The sequence below is a fragment of the Gossypium arboreum genome, chromosome 10 (genome assembly GCF_025698485.1).
Source record: "Gossypium arboreum isolate Shixiya-1 chromosome 10, ASM2569848v2, whole genome shotgun sequence".
Classification (NCBI taxonomy): Eukaryota; Viridiplantae; Streptophyta; class Magnoliopsida; order Malvales; family Malvaceae; genus Gossypium; species Gossypium arboreum.
Genome location: NC_069079.1, coordinates 105,676,334 through 105,689,963, shown reverse-complemented (window position 1 = coordinate 105,689,963; position 13,630 = coordinate 105,676,334).

Here is a 13,630-nt window from a genome sequence, read left to right as displayed (position 1 = left end):
TTTAATTAATATTTTGTTTTAAAGCAGTAATCAAAGGAATAAGAAGTATGTTTAAAATGGCTTTACGCCTATTGTAAAAATTTTGGCTAAGTGTTTAAGTTTTGTAACATCTGATATCCGGGTTTGGTAATTGGGGTTGGGTATAGGGTGTTACACACATTCCCATTTCCACTCATGAATCATAATAGGCTATAGTAAACCTAACAGAACCTAATGCTTGACTTTTACTTAATGACATACCAATATCTCAATACAAACTCAGATATCTCTTATTTCATTCCCGACTACTAGTAACTTTGTCTCAAGTCGTTATACATTTCTTGCTTTTCAAATGTATTGAATAAATGTTGTTATAAGCTGCCCGTAGAATATCTCTTTCAACCTCAAAATTGTTTGGTACAGAAATCCAATTTCAGAAATACACATTATCATCACTACCAACACTAAAATCAATAGTTTGACCATTTTGAATCTGCTTCCATTTAACTAACAAATTCAGATTGTTTATTTCCAAATTTCAAATTTTCTGAGGAAGTAACAGTTTAACTTTCATCTTAGTGAAAATAGAACCATTAAATTCTTAAATCAGATGAACATTCATACTTTTAGAGTTTTCTAGCTCAACAAATCAGTCCTCATATCAGCTTTTACTCAGATGATAAATGACGATCAGATTATAATCTTTCAATAACTCTAGACATCTGCGCCATCTTAGACATAATACTGAAACTTCTGTTAATATAGCTTTCAATTGTTTGAAGCTCTGCTGACATTTATTCAATCAAGCAAAACTGACATTTATCAATAACTTCGTTAACAATAGAGCAATCAACAAAAAGCTTGAACAAATCATTTGTAATATACAATAAAACGTAGAGAACTATGTACTTCTATAATATTTCTCAGTGATTCCTTAGTTTACAATTATCATAAGCTGATTCGAAGTAACTCAGACATTTTTAGTGGTTATCAAAAGATCTAGAAAAACTTATTGAAATTAGAATTCATATTTACTGATCTTCACATATACAAATTTCTCTTGTAAAATTTGTAACACTGTTTTCCAATGCTGATCATGTTCAATTTCATTCCTCACATAGATTGAATATCATCGATAACATAGTAACAATTATCTTCAAATATAGCTAGCAAATTCTATCCATTATATCAATAAAGCGATTAAGTGACCGATAATCTAAGCGGTGTTATCAGAATCTCACATTGTTTATATCAAGTCTAGAAAGTAATCTTTGGCACATCTGTCTCATAACTTTGGGCTAACAACCACCTAGTCGAAAATCAATTCTAAAAAAAAATACAGTAGTCTCCTTTCACTAAATAATTAATTCATCTCTATATAAAATAACACATATTGGTTCTTCATGGTGTTTCTGATTTGCTATCTATAATCACTATAAAATTATCATAATTCTCTCTTTCTTTTTCATAAACGCAGTATCGTTTTCCCAAATTACACACTCAATCGTATAAAACCTCTGTCAACCAACTCTTGCAACTATACCTTTAACTCTTTTAATTTAGTTAGAGCCATTTTATACGAACCAATTGATATTAGAGTAGTTTCGAGCATTATCATTCTGATGGTTATCCGAATAGTTCTTCATGAAACATATCAGTGAATTCATTATCTGTTGGTAATGTAAAATGTAAGCTAAAAAAATGCTCACATCCTTTACAAAACATTTTTGAATAGAAACCTCAGATATGAAATTTATAACATAATCAATTTTTTCTAACTCAAATATAATTAACTCATTAAATCTAATATCTCAAACTGATTCGCTTTTGACTACAATTTTCTACAACATCATGCAATGCCAACTAGCCCATGCTTAGTACTGCACTAAGCTCATGGAATGATAATAGCATCATGGCAATAGGAAAAATCACAACCCTGAATTCTTAGTGAATACTTTTTATAAATCGAACTAACTATGACATTTTAACCCAACGGGTTAGTTACATTAACATGAAATTCAATTTATTCTACTCGTATGTTCTTTCCAGATACTAAAATAGTACAATTGTAAGAATGAGTTGACCCAAGGTCTACCAATGCATATACATTAATACCAAAGAGAGAAAAAGTATAGGTTATAACATCTGGGGCAAAAGCCTCTTCTCTGGCTTGAATAACATGTTCTAGTAGATGCCGTAGCCCCAGACCTGTCTATCTTATCCTATAACACCTCACCTCCCAACAACAACTGAGGTGTTACACGAAAAGCATATGTGCATTCAGTTTAACTCTTTTTTTCTTTTGACGTATTTTAACTAAGCTAGAGCGTTAACCCAAAATTTTTGGATGATAAAACCAACAAAACTGGTATAAACCATATAATATGAACACATTTAATAATAATCTTTAGGCAGAAACCTCAAAATAAAATTAAGAGATTGTCATAAATACAAGTTTGGCTGGTTGCTTTCACAAAATCCGAAAAATAATATTGGTAATAAACATTGTTTAAATTAGTCTGGAGTATACGGTGAAAAGATAGTCTCATAAAAACTTAACCATTTCCCCTAAAAGTATTATGCTTTTAAAATAGAGATTTATAAAGAAGTAATGTATTAGAGTTCTTAGTTACAAAACAACAATACACATCCCCCCCCAAAACAATATATATGCATGTTACAAAACAAACACAGGTGAAGCTCACAACATAGGTCGCTCTTTCTGGCTGAGTCCCTTCAACAAGCCTTAAGCCAAAGCACCACCTAGAAAAAGGGAATGAAAGGGAGTAAGTTAAAAATAAATTATGAGCTCCATAATTAGGCATGCTTAACCATTTTTAGAAAAAACACAGTTACAAGGATAGTATAACACAAATGTATACATACACACAATTTACTAAGTTATCAGTCTATATGCATATACATATGGATGTATTCCATCACACAGATCAATGGCAGATACTTATCCTTGGCAAATAAGATCCCCAGGCAGGATCTAATACTGGGCAAATACCTTTATTATCTACTTTCGCAAGGAATACTTCTCTTATCAGAATAGATATTTTCCCTTTGAAACACGATCTCTACCACACTTACCCTTCACATCACAGACATATTGATTGGCTGGTACTTACACGAGTACCAAACTTAATTTCACTAAGGTAGATTCTATACGCCAAACTAAACAACTTAGCAGATATGTTACGTACTCAACACAATCATTAGATGCAGATTTATCACGTAACATATTATCGAACGTTTCTAGTCAGTGTTTCTTTCTCAACTGCAGAAATACATAACATACAAAAAATCCTGAATTCATATTTTCTTACCTTTTTATCGACCTTCCTTGTGCTAAACTAGGATCCTATATTCACATATCGTAACAGATATCACAACCATTGATGTTTCAAACACATGAATGGTCCCATGTGTTCAGGGATCTTTACCATGGTTAACAACTCACATGTCCTACTAAACACAACACCCATTTTGTCAGGCTGGTTAGCAACTAACATGCCCTACCAAAAACCCAGCACTCACGCCAATCTGGTTAGTAACTAACATACCCTACTAGCGGTCTATTTCATCTAGATATTGAGTTTGCTCATCAAGGAAGTCGTGTCTATTTCCTGTCACATGCATGTACATGTAAATGATTACATGCAGAAGCTTACCACATTCCAAAAGATGGTTTTACCTGAGGTCTTAACCTATAACTATGATAACTAGAACTTATCTGTATACAAACACTTGAAGAAAACTCATAGACAACTAACATAGATTGGATACTCATCGAAACCTTCAATGAAGTTGGTTACACCAAAACTTTTACTAAAATCCATAACCTTTTTCTTATTATTCGAACGCTTGTTGGTTCTTCTCCAACGAAAGACTTCTTCTTAAATGAGGGAAAACCAGAGTAAGAATAATGTCACAGAAAAGAATGGTAGAACACCCACTCTCAAAGCCTCGTCGATATTAATAGCTCACACAGCTCTCACAACTTACACATGGCTAACATGCAAAGCTGACTTATTACTCTATTATGGCCAACATAATAATTTCTAAGCAAAACACACCATAAATATCGATTACATTCTAGTAAATTTCTAACTAGATTTGAACAAGAAACTAATTAAAACTATACAATAAACACACATGCTCAAACAAAACATTATCGGGTCCATAATCCTACAATCCACCATTAATAGATACTAGCATAAGGATCCATCATGCAAAACTTACCAAGAGAGTTCGACAATTGGCGAGTTCTCCCCCCCAACGACCAGGCCAAGACATATAGACCTATACTTCATGAAAAGACAAATCCATCATCCAAGTCATTACAGACCTGCTTGATTACCCGAACAGTCCACCAATCATGGTGAAACAACAAAAACTTAACACAAAATTGGCGAATAGGGTGTAACTCAACCTTCTCTAGCCTATACTTAGCCAACAATCCGCTGACACATATCACTAAAAAGAACTACGCCAGACAAGATGTTACATTTGTTCCACCATGAGTAGTTCTAGTGTTAGTGCTTTGTCTTGGTCGTCTACATCTCTGTAAAACAGACATTTGTCTAACAACATGACTTTCATTAATACCTGACTTTTTTAGGCATATAATCAAAACTATGTTCATTAGATCCGCATCGAAAATAGGCCCTGGTCATAACACGACATACACCATTGTGAATCTTTCCAAAAAGATCACAAATAAATTTATCATCATTACAGACACTACCAACACTAACTATCGGCTTTGACTGAAATCTTGAATCATTCTATCTCGACTTATTTCTTCCTATGAATCAAGATTATGTGACATTGCAACTAAAAGTTTCTCTCGATTTTTTTTAGAGTGGAACTAAAAATAATTTTAATACATTTTGTTTACTAGAGTCACGAATTTTCATTTCAACCTTTTTTTTACTATTAAAAATCTCTTCCATTTTTTGCGCTCGATCAAACAGAACCACTAATTCTTGTATTTCTATTTCTCCAAGCAACATTTTAATTTCGTCATTCATTCTATCTTCTAAACGAACACACATCACTATTTCAGTTGGTACAACCTCACGAGCATACTTACTATGTTGTTCAAACTCTCATTCATATTCTAATACAGACTTGCTTCCCTGTTCTAGCTCAAAGAACTCTTTCCTTTTTGTCCTGTCCAAGTAACGTTTATTAACATATTTCTTTCAAATATCAACTTAGAAAAATTCCCAGTTAACTCTGTCTTTTGGTACAATAGCTATCAATGTATGCCACCACTAATACGCGTCGTCTTTCAACAACGATATATCACGAATAGTCATTAGGTGAACATGTCAATTTATAAAACATTATCTGAATATTTTCTAACCAAAATTCAGCTCTAGTTGGATCTTCATCTGTCTTGCCTCTAAACTCATGGGCCCAACATTTATGACTTTTGTCTTTGGGAGGTTTATGTACACATACTGGAGTGGAGCTTTAAGGACCAAGAGGTGTCAGGGTAGGCACAATAGGGGGCGAAAAAGGCATTCTTTACCTCATTTTCGAAAATCTGCGAAATTGCCAGGCTATATACTCGTTCCTTGCTCGAGATCCAGGAAATTTGTTTCAATTCATCAGTAATGGCGCGATTAGAATTGGTCAACATCTTTTAGATCTATAAGAAAATAGGGTCAGATCAGATCAAAAGCATCACATTATCGTAGGTTATATGTGGAATGTAATTTCTAGACTCCAAACACATTACATTCAGAGAATTGATTAAACCATGGTTATGATACCACTAAACGTAAAACCCCTCACCTGCTTCTGTAATCAAATTAAGGTTACGGGATGCCACAATAAATAGCAGAACAAGAACAAGTAGTTTAAATTCAAATTCTTTAAAGCAATCATTAACTATCAATCATTTAGCTAAAACATGCTTTACTTGCAAGATTGGACTTAAATCGAGCTTATGAAAGCTCTAAAATCAATTCAGAACTAACCAAGGACTAATTTGAAACTTCACATAAAAGTGAGGTAAAAACATAAAATAGGGTTCACACAATCATCTATCCAGGCCGTGTGACAAGATGAGACTGTGTGGTACTAAACCACACAGTCATGTCTTCAAATCGTGTACAAGACTGATGTCGTGTAATTTAGAGTCACAATCGAGTAACAAATTATCGTCATGTGTGCATAATTGTAAAATTTTGCAAAGATTCACATAGCTGTGTACCTAGACTGTGTAAGAGACTGAGATCATGTGAATAATCATGCATGTAAATTTCCAGTGGAAACAACTATGTCAACCAACCATGTGTAACACACAGTTGTGTGGCAAACCGTGTGACAACAAAAATGACCATTTTGCAAAAGATACAACCCAAACTCTTAAACATTACCAAGCACATGCTTAGATACATCATAATCTTGCCTAAAACACTTCAAGGACTCAATCAAAATCATGATAATGAAAAACAACCTAAAGTGCCTAACCAATATGCTTCATTTGGCACTACAATATAACAAAATTAATTCTATCTATTTAAGTCAACCAAAACATTCATGCATTGTTTGCCTTTATCATAGCAATCTTATTTCAATATGCTAATACACATCTTAGGCATATCTACATTTATTTCATATATGCACAAGCATGATTCAACTTACAAAAATCAACATCATCAACCACACTTTTATACATGACCATATAAGCATAACAATATGGCAATTTACAAGTTCAACGTCAAGCACATATATACATTATACATATTAAATGCCACTTATAACTAAGCCAAGATGGACAAAAGATTACCAAAAGAGATGCTAGATAGCGTGAGCCTTGGAAGTGATCTGATAGCCAAGTTCCAGAAAGATAGAACTACAAAAGATAGGAAAATAAAATGGGGTAAGCATTGACATGCTTAGTAAGTTCATAGATACTTAGACAAAACTCTTACCTGGGTTTACAATTAAGTAAAAAGATATAACTAATCTAATACAATTTCCTGTCAAGACATTTACAACAACAAGGTGAGTATTTCAAGTATCAATCGTGTAATTTCTCATTCCATCAGTACAACATATTCCTGTATCATCTAATAGGAAAGATCCAACATATGAATCATATTAACCAACTGATCGTATCAATTCATATTCACATATGAATCATATGGATTACTTATACAAAGGACATTGGTTTTAGGATATGTTTATATAATTTATAGGAAAGGTTTAATATTAGAGTTGTTGGATGGAATCGATAGTAAAAACATAAAATAGAACTGTGTGGTAAGTGTCATATCTATTAAATGTATTGTTCATATTGTTAAGAATAGTTTAGAAGTAAGGTCATGTATTGTGTTATGTAGATTTGCAAGTTTTGGATATATATGGATGCTGCAAAAACAGTGACTGAAGTCGTGACATCGCTTAAGCATCGTTAAGATGAAATGGTCACATTACGAAGTTGATTGCAATTTGTCGAGATGAACTTCAACTCTAGGTCTCAGTGCAACAAAGAACCCCATCGCTGTGACCAAGTCAATGAGACACGCCGTGAAGAGGAACTCCCTCATGTCATGACGTCAACCCTGAATTTTTAGTTTCTTTTGACTTAGTCCTAATTTGATATCGAGTCAACTTTAGAGCTTCTGTAAGTTTGTGTAAGACCTAGAATTGATTCTTTTCTATATTGAATGTATGCTTTGACTGGAATTAAATTATTAAATGATATGAATTGATTATGATAGGTCGTGGTTGACTCGAATACAAATTAAATGATTTCGGATGTAACTTATTTTATATACATACTTGTCAATGGAAAAGTGAATATATGTGTCACAAAAAGTATGAGTTTAAAGTAGGAATGAAATGGTTATATGTTGGTATTTAAAAATGGCTACTGGGTCCTGAATGGTAAATGGTTTTTTACTTGGTATGTGATGCTAAGATGCTAGTGATCTTGATGAATTAGTTATAATAGCATATGATTTTGTATGAGATACATTAGCTAATCAGTTTATAATATTTAAGCTATTGTAAACTTGTATTAAACCTGGAAATCATTGTATATTACTTGAAACAAATGATTTAGGTGATATCAGAAGTGGTGAATCGGAGAATTGGATTGATAAGTGCATGTTTTGATATTGATATGATTAATGTCACATCCCAAAAATAATGGATCCAAAAAGGTGAGTAAGGTGAGTAAGGTAGTATAATCTACCACCTACTTACTTGCTATCGAGTTAAAGTGTTTTCGTATTCTAGCGTTAATTAATACACCCATTGGCAGTATCTAAGGATTTATTTATAAGGTATCTTTAAGCGAAAAAAGAGTACACCTAACGGAGAGTATGCCCTAGAGTTTTGGCTGAGTATGAAAATCCTTCCAATTGTATTAGAAAGCTGAAGACTTAACTGTCTTTAAGACCACGCCATACATGAGTCACCCCCAATGTGTAGTACGTCTAGTTTGCATGAGCACTATTCAAATTGGTTCTCATAACAGGATTAGTTGGGAGTCAATTGGATTGATTTGACCTTCCCCATGACTAGAAAAATAGCAACGTGGACCTTCACCGAATTTTCTCTTAGCTACCCTCAGATTTGGTAGGGAAATCAGGGAGACCGAGAGTATATATAAGGTGAAAGGGGATGGGGACTTTCGAGATGGTTTTTCTTTCCGCTCAATGTTTTGGTTCTTCTTACTAACCTAAATGTTCTCTTATTCTTTGTTAAGCTCGAGCTAAGATTTCGTTTAATTAGTGGATAAGTCAACCTTCTGATAAGTCTTATAGCTCTGTATGTGACGATTGTTGAAGAGAAAGGATGTGAAAAAATGAAAGAACAATAGGGTGTGAGAGGAAGGCCCTGTATGGATATCACATATAGTTGAAACATTAGGAAATTATTTGTAATAGGGATTTTAATTGAAATTCCTTGTTCTTGTAAGCAATTGTTTCTGCTGGTTTGGGAAGGACAATCAAAACAGAAGTTATAGGTTTATGTATAGGTAGGTCTCTGGTAAGTCTTTAGACCCTAGTTCTACGCGTTATTTTATGATGATTCTTTGTATGGTTGATGTCATTATATTTGTGCATGTCATCACGAGGAGTTTTTGTATGTATGTGTGTATGTGTTTCCAATGAAACATGTAACACCCCTCACCCCTACCCGACATCGGGATAGGGTTCGAGGCATTACCAGGACTTTACATTTTGAAATGTGCCAAATTGGGTCACCAAGTTTTACTCAAATTTTAAGATTTTCATCCATTAACAAATCATCCCTTATATAGGCCTTCGAGGCCTATAACATACCTAAAGGTAGTGCGGGACAAATTCGGGTACGTTCGATAAACCTTAGGCTCCTTAGGAAATTTTTCCTTATCATAAAGTGTCACACGCCCGTGTAGGTGGGCCGTGTGGACTTACATGCCGTGTGACTTGGGGCACGCCCATTCCCTTCAACCGTGGGCAACACTGACTTATCAACACGGCCATGGCACACACCCGTGCTGCCTGCCCGTGGACAACACTGTCTTTTTAACACGGCCATGGTGCACGCCCGTGTGGTCTACCCTTGTACAACTTTAAGCTAAAATTTTAAGAGCAGGGGACATACGGCCATAGCACATGCCCATGGGAGGGAACCATGTGTCACACACGGCCTAGACACACACCCGTGTGTCTAACCATGTGGACTCTAATAGGCTATTTTCCAAGCCTTTAATCACCCCTTTCTACTACTTGTGCTTAGTGGTTACCAAATTCAAAGTAAAACACAATTATACACTTGTAAATAATCTTGATTAAACTAGATGTATGGAAACCTCATATCATTGGTTTCATACATGATAGGTTATTTCCCACTTAGTGTTTATGGGTTCCCATGTCACTTTAATTCATCTGAAATTGGCTAGTTCATGTGACTCATTGCCAATTGGTAACGACCCATCACTTGTAAATAAAACCATGCATAAATTCGTAGGTCATATCCTACTTCAATTAAGCCAATTTTTGTGGCCATATACAAAGAGATAAACATATTCTTACATGCCTTCATTTGGAAAATCAAATAACACATATAACAAAATACTCAAAAATACTATACATGCCATTGAACAAAACAAACAAAGTCTTTATACCAAAGCTTGTCTAGTTGATAGTGTGTTGACTCTCCAATCGTCTTCCAATCCTTTCGAATCCTCAAGCTCTGTGAGACAGGGAAAAAGAGAGGGGTAAGCATTTACATGCTTAGTAAGCTCGAATAACCGGAAAGTAAACTTACCGAGTAATTAGCATACATCCATATTTAAATCATGAAATCATCAATTATGAAACGATTCCCTATCACATGCACTCAATCAATGAGTTAGTTACGTAACAAAGCATCATGTAATTTAGGTAGATGAACTCATCATTTATCATCTTATTGACATACATCATATTAATCCCGTTGAGTTTCTAGGAAATCTCGATGGAATACCCATTATCCGTCAATTCTTACGAATGATCATTTCACATATATGCACTCCCGCGAACCTCACATCTCATGGCAGGATTACCAGTCCATGCTAAATTCCCCATATCATGAACTCATAAGGTGATGTCGGGATTACCAGTCTAGGCTAAATCCCTGATAACGACAAACACCCTTAATGAGCTCGGATCTGAATTACCAGTCCAGCCTAAATTTAGACCCTAATTGGATTACCCGTCTGGGCTAAATCCATAACGCACACATATTCTTCAATAGGCTTGATCATTCAAGGAACACCTGCCCGGGTTAGATCCTTTTCATACTTGAGATCACGGATTACCCGTCTGGGCTAAATCCTTGCTGCAACACATGCAGGATCTCTTTACACATATCATGAGGGTTTATCCATTAAATTCCCTTTGTCAACCTCATCCGAGACATTTTTCACATGTTACCATAAAATATGCATTTCTATGATATTTCATGCTAATAATAAATGCAATCATCATGCATTCATAAATCATTCAATTATGCATATTTGGGGTTTACTTTAAGTTATCCGAACTTACCTGGAATTCTTTTCGGAGTTGTGTTTCGGTTATTTCGAAACCTTGCGTTTACCTCAATCGACCTTTGAAATTTGTTCCTCGAGGTCTATAACAACAAAATTTAACTCATTAATACACTACATTATACATTTCAAGTTTAATATCTACCCCCAGTCCAAATAACTATTTTGCCCCTAACCTTTCACATTTTTTACGATTTAGTCCCTAGGCTCATATAATAAAACACATGCATTTTCTATCTTACCCAAGCCTAGCCGAACACATTTCCTTCTTATGGTAGCCCACTTTTTCCATTATTTTCTCATATCTACCACACATTTACATCTTTTGCAAATAGTCATTATAAGGGTTTTTCATGAAAATCATCTCGAAAAATATGTTTAATACACATTCATCTTTCATATTCCTCCATAATCCATCAAAATAAAAGTAACTCATGCATGGGTAAATTTTTGAACATGAACCCTAGCATGAAATATGGGTTGAAATGGAGAGAGCAAGCTACCGGGATTACAAAAATACAAAGAGCATGAAAAACGGGGCTTGGAAGCACTTACTATTGAGCTTGGAAAGCTTGAAAACCCTAGCTATGGAAACCTTTGAAGTTTTCACTAGACAAGGAAGAGAATGGATTGATTTTGGTTCATTTTTCCCATTTTATTTCATTCCAAAATGCCCTTAAGCCTCTTCCTTAAAATTCCTTCCATCCAAGCCCATTTTTGTCCAAAAACTTAGAATTTAGGCAAATTGCTCTCCAAGACCTTCTAATTGATAACCCAAAGCAATTTCATACAAATTGCTTCTAGAATTCAAGTTTTGCAATTTATTCAATTTAGTCCCTAATTTTCAATTGAACACCTTACTCAAAGAATTTCTTCATGAAACTTTAACACATGCATATACTCATATTTCAGGCCACATAATAATCATAAAGTAAATATTTTGATGTCATATTTGTGGTCCCAAAACCACCATTCCGACTAGGCCCTATTTCAGGATGTTACATTTCTCCCCCCTTAAGGACTTTCGTCCTCGAAAGTCTTACCAGAAAACAGATTCGAATATTGACTTCTCATGGTTTCTTTTGGCTCCCATGTAGCCTCTTCTACACCATGTCGATGCCATAAAATTTTACTAGAGCCACATCTTTATTTCTCAACTGTTTAACTTCACGAGACAATATCTTAACCGGTTCCTCTCCATAAGTCATGTTCAGTCAAATTTCAATCTCAGTTGGTGCAATTACATGAGAGGGGTCTGATCGGTATCTCCTTAACATGGATACATGGAACACGTCATAAATCTTTTCCAGTTTGGGTGGCAATGCCAAACGATAGGCTAACGATCCAACTCTTTCGATGATCTCGTACGGTCCGATAAATCGTAGACTCAGTTTACCTTTTCGACCAAATCTCAATACTTTTTTCCATGGAGATACTTTCAAGAATACTCTATCTCCAACTTGAAACTCAATTTCTTTTCTTTTTAGATCAGCATAAGACTTTTGCCTATCTGATGTTGCTTTTAAACAGTCCCGTATTACTTTAACTCTTTCTTCAGTTTCTTTAATCAGATCAACTCCATGAATCTGATTTTCCTTGAGTTTTGTCCAGTACAATGGAGTTCGGTACTTCCTGCCACACAAGGCCTCATAAGGCGCCATCTTCAAACTTGTTTGGTAACTATTGTTGTAGGCAAATTCTACCAATGGCAGGTATTTTTCCCAGCTACCCTAAAATTCGAGGATGCAACGACGCAACATGTCCTCGAGAATTTGAATCATCCGCTCAGACTGGCCATCAGTCTGAGGGTGAAAAGCTGTGCTAAAGCTCAACTTTGTACCCAAGGCTTCTTGTAACTTCTTCCAGAATCTCGAAGTGAACCTCGGGTCTCTGTCTGAAATTATCGACAGTGGTACTCCGTGCAATCTTACTATCTCAGAAATGTACAAATTGACCAATCTATCAAGAGAATAATCCATCCTTACCGGGATGACATGAGCCGACTTTGTCAATTTGTCCACTATAACCCATATGGCATCTTTCTTTTTCGGATTTAAAGGTAATCCTGTCACGAAGTCCACGGTAACTTTGTCTCACTTCCATTCGAGAACCATTACAGGTTGTAACAAACCTGAAGGCACTTGATGTTCAGCTTTAACTTGCTGATATACCAAGCATTTCGAAACAAATTCAGAAACATCTCTTTTCATGCCGTTCCACCAGTACATCTTCTTTAAATCGTTGTACATCTTGGTACTTCCCAGATGAAAAAACAGACGACTATTATGTGCTTCTTGCAAAATCTTCTGAATAAGTTTATTTTCTTTGCGTACACAAACCCTATCTCTAAACATTAAACATCCATCAGGACTAATTCAGAAATCTGACTCAACACCAGACTCACATTGAGCTCTTTTTGCTTGCAAGTCATCATCATTAAGCTGAGCATCATGAATTTCCTGTAGAAATGTTGGCCTAACCTCCAGCTCAGCTAGAACTGAATCATCATCAAGCAATGTCAAACGAGTATCCATGGCTCTCAAAGCATACAAGGATTTTCTACCCAATGCATGGGCGACCACATTCGCCTTTCTCGGG